The sequence below is a fragment of the Macaca fascicularis genome, chromosome 1, assembly GCF_037993035.2.
Source record: "Macaca fascicularis isolate 582-1 chromosome 1, T2T-MFA8v1.1".
NCBI classification, from domain to species: Eukaryota; Metazoa; Chordata; class Mammalia; order Primates; family Cercopithecidae; genus Macaca; species Macaca fascicularis.
In genome coordinates this window covers 190,713,443-190,721,523 of record NC_088375.1, presented here as the reverse complement: position 1 = coordinate 190,721,523, position 8,081 = coordinate 190,713,443, and the positions used below count along the sequence as shown (strand labels likewise).

The following is an 8,081-nucleotide window of genomic DNA, read 5'->3' as shown; positions in this document are numbered from 1 at the left end:
TTGTGAACTGAATGCATCAAACAACAGTTTTACTTAAAAGAACAAATGATAAACTATAGTTATCAGACTTGGGTCTTCGGCATACTTTTTCTCAAAAGTGAATCAAGTGAGCCTATCAATGCAAGGAGAAGAAAATTAGTGTTTGTTGCCAATGACAAAATTAGCGTCTTCAAGTGAAAATTAGGATTTGGAAAACTGATTATCTACTTACATTGAGTTTGAAAGCTTTCAATTCTAATGAGACCGGTGATAGCATTGATGAGTGTGCTTTTTAAAAAATATTGTATAATGAAATGTGTCAACATTCGGGAGATCTGCATAACTCGGTGAACCAATATTTTCCAAATGACCAATAAGTAATGTTACAAAACCATGCATGAGTAAAAGATCTATTCAAAGTGCAAGGCAAACCAGTGGAGCGTAACGTTAACAGAGTATGAAATGTCCACGTACTAACTAACCTTTAAGAAACTACCACCTCGAGTTTTGGTATGGAAGAAAGAACAATAGCCACAATTCACTGAAAAGGCTATTAAAATACTCCTCTCTTTCCCAACTACATATATCATGAAGCTGAGTTTTCATCACATATTTTAACCAAAGCAACCCATTGCAACAGATTGAATGCAGAAGCAGCTGAGAATCTAGCTGTCTTCTACAAGCCAGGCAGTAAAGAGATTTGCAAAAGTGTAAAACGGTGCCACTGTTCTCACTAACATTTTGGTTTTAGAAAATATACAGCTATCTGGCTGGCCGCAGTGTCTTATGTCTGTAATCCCAGCACTTTGGGAGGTAGAGACGGATGGATCACCTGAGGTCAGGAGTTCTAGACCAGCCTGGCCAACATGGTGAAACCCCGTCTCTACTAAAAATGCAAAAATTAGCCAGGCGTGGTGGCAGGTGCCTGTAATCCCTGCTACTCAGGAGGCTGAGACAGGAGAACTGCTTGAACCCAGGACGTGGAAGCTGTTGTAGTGAGCTGAGATTGCGCCATTGCACTCCAGCCTGGGTGACAAGAGCGAAACTGGGTCTAAAAAACAAAAACAAAAACGCAACAGAGAAAAGAAAATATACGGCTATCTTTCATAGGTATATTTTCAGTTAAAATATAATAAAAATATAGTTATTTTGAATTAATATATATTTTAACTTTCAGTTTTAATTTTGAATCCATTTGAAGATCATGAGATAAAACCACTTAAAATTCTTTGGGTTCTTAATTTTTTTTTTTTTTTTTTGAGACGGAGTCTTGCCCTGTCACCCAGGCTGGAGTACAGTGGTGTGATCTCGGCTCACTGCAACCTCCTCCTCCCGGGTTCAAGAGATTCTCCTGCCTTAGCCTCCTGAGTAGCTGGGATTACAGGCACCTGCCAGCATGCTCAGCTAATTTTTTGTATTTTTAGTAGAGACAGGGGTTTCACCATGTTGGCCAGGCTGGTCTTGAACTCCTGACCTCAGGTGATCCGCCCACCTCAGCCTCCCAAAGTGCTGAGATTACAGGCATGAGCCACCGCACTCGGCTTGGGTTCTTAATTATTTTTAAAAGTGTGAAGGGGTCCTGAGACCACAAAGTTTGAAAACCACTAAATTAGAGTTTTGCTTTAAAAAGAAAACTTGCCAGGTGCAGTGGCTCACGCCAGTAATCCCAGCAGTTTGGGAGGCTGAGGCGGGCAGATCATGAGGTCAGGAGATCGAGACCATCCTGGCTAACACGGTGAAACCTCATCTCTACTAAAAATACAAAAAATTAACTGGGTGTGGTGGCAGGCACCTGTAGTAGTTCCAGCTACTTGGGAGACTGAGGCAGGAGAATGGCATGAATCCAGGAGGCGGAGCTTGCAGTGAGCGAAGACTGTGCCACTGCACTCCAGCCTGGGTGACAGAGTGAGGCTCTGTCTCAAACAAAACAAAACAAAACAAAACAAAAACAACTTGATTTTTTTTTGCCCTAAACCTTTGTTCATATTAATGTACTATTAAAGAAAAAGTTTATTTTACCACTACATTACAGTGCATATGAGCTACTGGTTTTTAGCATGTTCCCAGCGTGGTTGGCAGCATCTCCCTCCCTTGTGGAAGGTGCATGTTGTCACCTGCTCCCCACACAGCCCCTGGTTTTCTCCCTTGGTGAGGGAGAAAAATGGATCTCTTCATAGTTACTGCCTCCAGGACATGTGACACCAGCTGGCCCGCCATGGGTTTGAAGCAATTTCTGGTGATCTTGGTTAATTCTCTCTCTTTCATTTCCAAGCACACTATTTATTTATTTATTTATTTATTTATTTATTTATTTATTTATAGATGATCTTGCTCTGTCACCCAGGCTGGAGTGCAGTGGTGTGATCACAGCTCACTGCTGCCTCAACTACTCAGACTCAAGTGATCCTCCCACCTCAGCCTTCCGAGTAGCATGTGCCACCATGACTGGCAGGTGCTAAAAACTCATTGTTTTTGTTTTATTTTGGAGAGGCAGGGGTCTCACTGTGTTGCCCAGGCTGGTTTCAAACTCCTGGACTCAAGTGATCCACCCACCTTGGCCTCCCAAAGTGCTGGGATTACAGGTGTGAGCCACTGTGCCTGGCCCTCTAAGCACATTTGTAAAAAAGCTATTATTTTTGTGCACTTTCTGTGTTAAGAACTTTACGTTCATTTTCTCATTTAATCCTCACAATGACCCTGTGAGCTAGACACTGTTATTATTCTCATTTTATAGATAAGAAAACCCAACCTCAGAGAGATGAGGAGAAATCTGTTGGTATGTAACTGACCTTAAATCCTCTCTAATGCATAGATAAAAATTAAAGGTGACCTTAAATCCCTTTCCATGTATACATTTAAAAAGGTGTTCATCTAAAGTTTAGTACTTTAACGATCGTTCTTAGTAACAAATTACCACTAAAGGGTTAGTAAAAAATTACCACACCAGCACAGATCCCACACCCTTAAAACTGAGCCCCAGCTGAGCCCTCACATTGGGCCCTTAACCCTGAGTCCTCTGAAGCCCCGTACAGTGTTCAGGACATGTGTGCCCCAAACCTGAACCCTTATACTGCTGTCTTGCCTAATTTTTTTCCAGAACCTTAATACTGGGTCTTCATACCCATTTTCCTCCCTGGAACCTCCCTGAGCCCTTACTTGAGGCAACATTCGTGAACTCTTCACCTGAGTCTACACATCTGACCTGCTGGTCAGCCCTGACACCAAAACCCTGCGCTTGAACCACTTAACTAGCAGCAGAGTCAGACTCTGAGACCATCCCTTTAGAGAGAGCAGCAGAGGAAGTGGGAGCTGGAGGGGAAGGGAGTGGTGGAGACAGGGGTGTGAGCTGGGAGAAGCAGGCATGGGGGAGAACCCTGGGCTGTCAGCCCCTAGCTATGGTCGGGAATGTTCCCAGACAGCACTGACCTTTCACCCCTACCCGCCTCGGTGGGAGGATTGACTGTCTCTGCCATCCTCGCTTCCGGGACCAGAAGCCACCTCTGGAGCAACTGGGGCATCCCCATGGCAACCATGCCAGGCCAGCTTGGGAGAGGCGTGGGGCTCCTTCACAGCCTTTTATTGCCCTAAAACATAGGTTGACTCTCTCATCCTGGCAACCCTCGGGGCCCTGCAGATCACAGTGTCCAGAGGGAAGGGGCCGTTGCTCCTAGCAGGTCTCCTGATTCAGGAAAAAGCGTTTCTCTGGTCTCGGCCAGATCCTTCCTGGGCCGATCTATTGGGAAGCCCAAGCTCTCTGTCCTGGGCCCCTAGCCCCTGTCAACACCCTTTGCATGCACTCTGGCCGGAGAGCAAGAGGGAGTGGAGACAGTCTGAACTCTTTCCTCTGCCCGCCTGGGTGTGGGCTTGGTGAGACACTGAGGGCGGGGCGTCGTTACCTGAGTCCATGGAGGGAGGGGTGACTATGGTGTGGTGGGGGCAAGGCCACTCAGGGCTTTGTGACCTAGACAGAGGCTTTATGTGGGTGATTAGCTGTCACGTTGGGTCTAAGCTCCTTACCCGCAGAACCTAGCTTTCCTGCCTGCCCCCAGGGCTAATCCAGAGGTGGGGGAGGGGCTAAAGACACTGGGCTCTGCCAGGGGCCTTGGTAGGTGCCAGTGACCTATTCTGTGTAACCAGCTGTGGCCTGTTCTCTGTGTATTTCTGCTTTTGTGGGTTTCTCTGGCTCTCCCTGCCTTTGCATATGTGCACCTGTGTTTCCTTCTGTCCCTCTCTCCATGTATGCCTTCTGTCCTGTGAACAGCTCTGTGACCCTGACTCTGGGAAGCTGTGGTTGTTGGCAGAAGGCAGGGACACCACTGGGTAATGGGTCACACAAGTCTCAATGACTCAACTGTGGTTGACAGAAAGTCTTGGGGACACCGATTTGTAGCTGGCGTGGGGTTTTAGATAACACAAGGTCCGGGTAGCAATGCATTTGGGATGACTCAGGGTTCAAGGGACATGGGGTTATTTGTAGTTGACACACAGATTAGGTGAGCCTGAGCTGTGGCGAATACGGAGTCATCTAGGTGACTCAGTGACAGCAATTAAAAAAGAACCGGAAGGAGGCAGAACAGTAGCCGTGGCTCTCCACCCACCCTGGAATGCATGGCTGTGTCTGGAGGCATTTTTGGTTGTAACACCTGAAGATGGGGGTGCTACTAGCATCTAGGGGGGCAGAGGCCAGGGATGCTGTTCACTATCCTACAGTGCACTGGAAACTCCCCAACAACAAAGAACCATCTGGCCTAATGGACTGTAGACTCTGAAGCCAACTACCCAGGGTGAAATCCCAGCTCTTGCACTCTGCGGCCGTGGGCAAATCTCCTCATCTCTAACATGGGGTACCCGGGTAATACCCATCTAAGGTTGTTGGGATTACTGAGCTGATGCTTGTAAAGTGTTCAAAATGCCAGTGCTGTTTATTGGTTCAGAGCTGGAGAAAACGAGTAGACCTGGATGGAGGAACACATCCAGGTTCCCCTTTCTCATTCTGGCTTCTACTTCACACGGGTTTTTTCCATTGCCAAAAGCCACTTCAGTCTGACGTCATGTCAGTTTAATGGTATCAGAGGAAAAGAGAGAAGTGTTTCCCCATTTCGGTATAGTATTGCACTTATAAATTCCGAAGAACGGCTCTGCTTGGCTGAGCTTGGCCATGATCACCCATAGTTTCTCGAGGTGCCATGGTTGAGATCGGAGTCACCTGCCTGGAGGAAGGACAGGCTGTTTTCCGCAGGGGCGGGATGTTCTTACCAGAAGGACAGAAGGCAGTCGAGTGACCAGGATGACAGATGGTTATGCAAAGGTTGTCGGTGCACCTGGGTTGGCACAGCGTCTGATCCAGGAGGATTACAGGTGACCTCGTGTTGTGGGACTGCCCTGTGAGCTAATCTACCAACCTCTCAGAAACATTCAACTTTCTCGACACTTCCTCCTCCACCTGAAACCCTCTTCCCTAGCTTTTTGGACAGCACACTCCACCGACTGTCCTCCTTCTCCTCTGGCAGCACCTTCTGTCTCCTTTGCTGACTTCTCTTCTTGCCAAGCCTGGAAATGTCTGAGGCTCAATTCTGGACTCTCTTCTCCTTTTTCTCTGAACCTTCCTAGGATGCTCATCATGACATCATGTGGGGGACTTGACATCACCATGATGGGACTATTTACACCCTGGAATTTGGAAATGCTACAAATCAGTGTCTTATTTTTCTTGAAGAGACAATAGTTAAATGGTGGCCAGCACCCACTGTCCAACACCACTGTCACAAAAACTTTATTTTATCCAGGCCTGGTCTTACCCGCAACACTATTTCACTCAAATTCTTTCTCAACATACTTTCACACACAATCCAGTGTTATCCCCAAACTATTTGACCCCAGTTTAGTCCTGAGCCCATTTTCATCCAGAATGTGTCCCTCCCACAGTCATTTGCATCCAATGTTCTCTAGACACCGCCATCAGCAACACAGACTCACGCATAACTAAGCTGCATATAACCCAATGTCATCACTAGGTGATGTGTCAGATCTGTGCCCTCCAGACCCTCCTAACACCATCATTGTCACCCAGTCTTGGTGTATGTAGACATTTTCTTAATATTCTATTTAGGATGATCTTATCATGGAACATAAGAAAAATAAAACAGGTGTCAGCCTATGTATGAAGAATTCATCCACAAGATTTGGTAAAGGACAATAACAATAATAATAATAATAGCTAACATACATTAATTGGGCACTTGCTAGTACCAGGCCAGTTCTATGCACTTTTTTTTTTTTTTTTTTTTGAGACAGAGTCTCACTCTGTCCCCCAGGCTGGAGTCTGGTGGGGGCAATCATGGCTCACTGCAGTCTTGACCTACTGGACTCAAGTGATTCTCCTGCCTCAGCCTTGCAAGTAGCTGGGACTACAGGTGTATTCCACTATACCTGGCTAATTTTTTAAAATTTTATTTGCAGAGATGGGGTCTGCTGAAGTTGCCTAGGCTAGTTGCGAACTCCTGGGCTCAAGCAATCCTCTTCCTCAGCCTCTCAAAGTGCTGCGATTACAGGCATGGTCTACCATGCCCAGCCTAAGCACTATATATATATACACACACACATATATGTGTATGGGTACATATATATATGTATATATGTGCACACTCATCTAATCTTCAGAACAATCCTATGAAGTACATACTGTATGTTCTTCATTGTAACAGCTCAGGAAATGGATGTGCAGAGGTTAAGTAACTGGCTCAAGTTCATGTGGCTAGTAAATAGCAAATCTAGAATCTGATCTAGGCAGTGTGGCTTAAAAATATGCATTCTTAGCTGGGCACAGTGGCTCACGCCTGTAATCCCAGCATTTTGGGAGGCCAAGAGGCAGGTGCATCACTTGAGGTCAGGAGTTCGAGACCAGCCTGGTCAATATGGTGAAACCTGGTCTCTACTAAAAATACAAAAATTAGTTAGGTGTGGTGGCGTGCACCTGTAATCCCAGCTACTCAGGAGGCTGAGGCAGGATAATTGCTTGAACCCGGGAGGTGGAGGTTGCAGTGAGCCGAGCAAGATCGTGCCACTGCACTCCAGCCTAGACGATAGAGCAAGACTCAGTCTCAAAAAGAAAAAAAAAAACAAAAACAAAGCCTTCTCCGTACTAGTCCTAGGCTACAGACATGTCCTTGAAAGTATTTCTGCTTACTTTTGTTGTTGTTGTTGCCTCCTGCGATTAGAAAATATTATGTTTAGATATGCTTGTTTTTATTTTAAAATATACAAGAAGAAGTAATGTTGTATTAGTCAGTAAGCCTCGGTCATAGAAATGTTTTCTTTGTAAAGGGTTGCCCATTTTTGTTTTTCTAAGATGAAGCAATTTTGCTCATAGCATTGAGCCACCCATTCCTCCAAGTGGGCTAATGAGAGGTTGGCTGTTAATTTTGATATGACGACCTTGAGGAGACAGAACCATAAGCACTGGTCCTGGGGTGAAGGGTGGTGGGGTATGGAGGGAGGAGAAGGACAGATGGTGGGAAGCAGAAGAACCAGGTCCAGACAGGCTCCAGCCTAGTCATGAGATGGGGCTGCCACGGTTGATAAATCCTTGAGATTTGGTTGATGATCTGAGGCCCAGCTCAACTCTTGGCTTCCCCTGGAGCATTGCTGGGGAACCAGCACAGTGACATCAACGTCACTAATAGCCCATCTGCCATCAGTCACATCCATCTTCAGGGAAAGAATGCCTAGATCGTGAGAGCATCCTGCCCTGGGACCAAGGATTTGAGAATAAGAGCACGAGTCGGGGTGCTACTTCCTTCCTTGTTTATATCACCTATTTCCTTCTTAGATGCCTGGTACAAGGAATAATTAGATAGGAACACATGGGTAGCTTAGATAGGGAAGAGGAAGATTCCCTTGGGAGTCTACAGACGCCATACTGCAGCACTTTGGTATTAGCAGTAGGATTGTAGTGTCCTCTAGTGGACACTTTGTGAATTTACATAGTATTATTTACTGGATGTGGCCGATAAAGATGGGCTGAATCCAAAAAAGGGAAGATTGACATCCAGAGTGTTTGGAAAGTGGGACCATAAGAGAACAGTGTGTGTGTGTGTGTGTGT

General features: G+C 46.0%; 1 long non-coding RNA gene across 1 annotated transcript; it reads right to left on the bottom strand.

The window, feature by feature from the left end:
* Window positions 1–3,811, bottom strand: LOC135968785 (uncharacterized). Its single transcript, XR_010583754.1, has 3 exons — window positions 3,406–3,811; window positions 212–267; window positions 1–112 (listed from the first exon to the last, which is right to left on the bottom strand). It is a non-coding gene; the product is annotated as an uncharacterized lncRNA (long non-coding RNA).
* Between the last annotated feature and the right edge of the window lie 4,270 nt (window positions 3,812–8,081).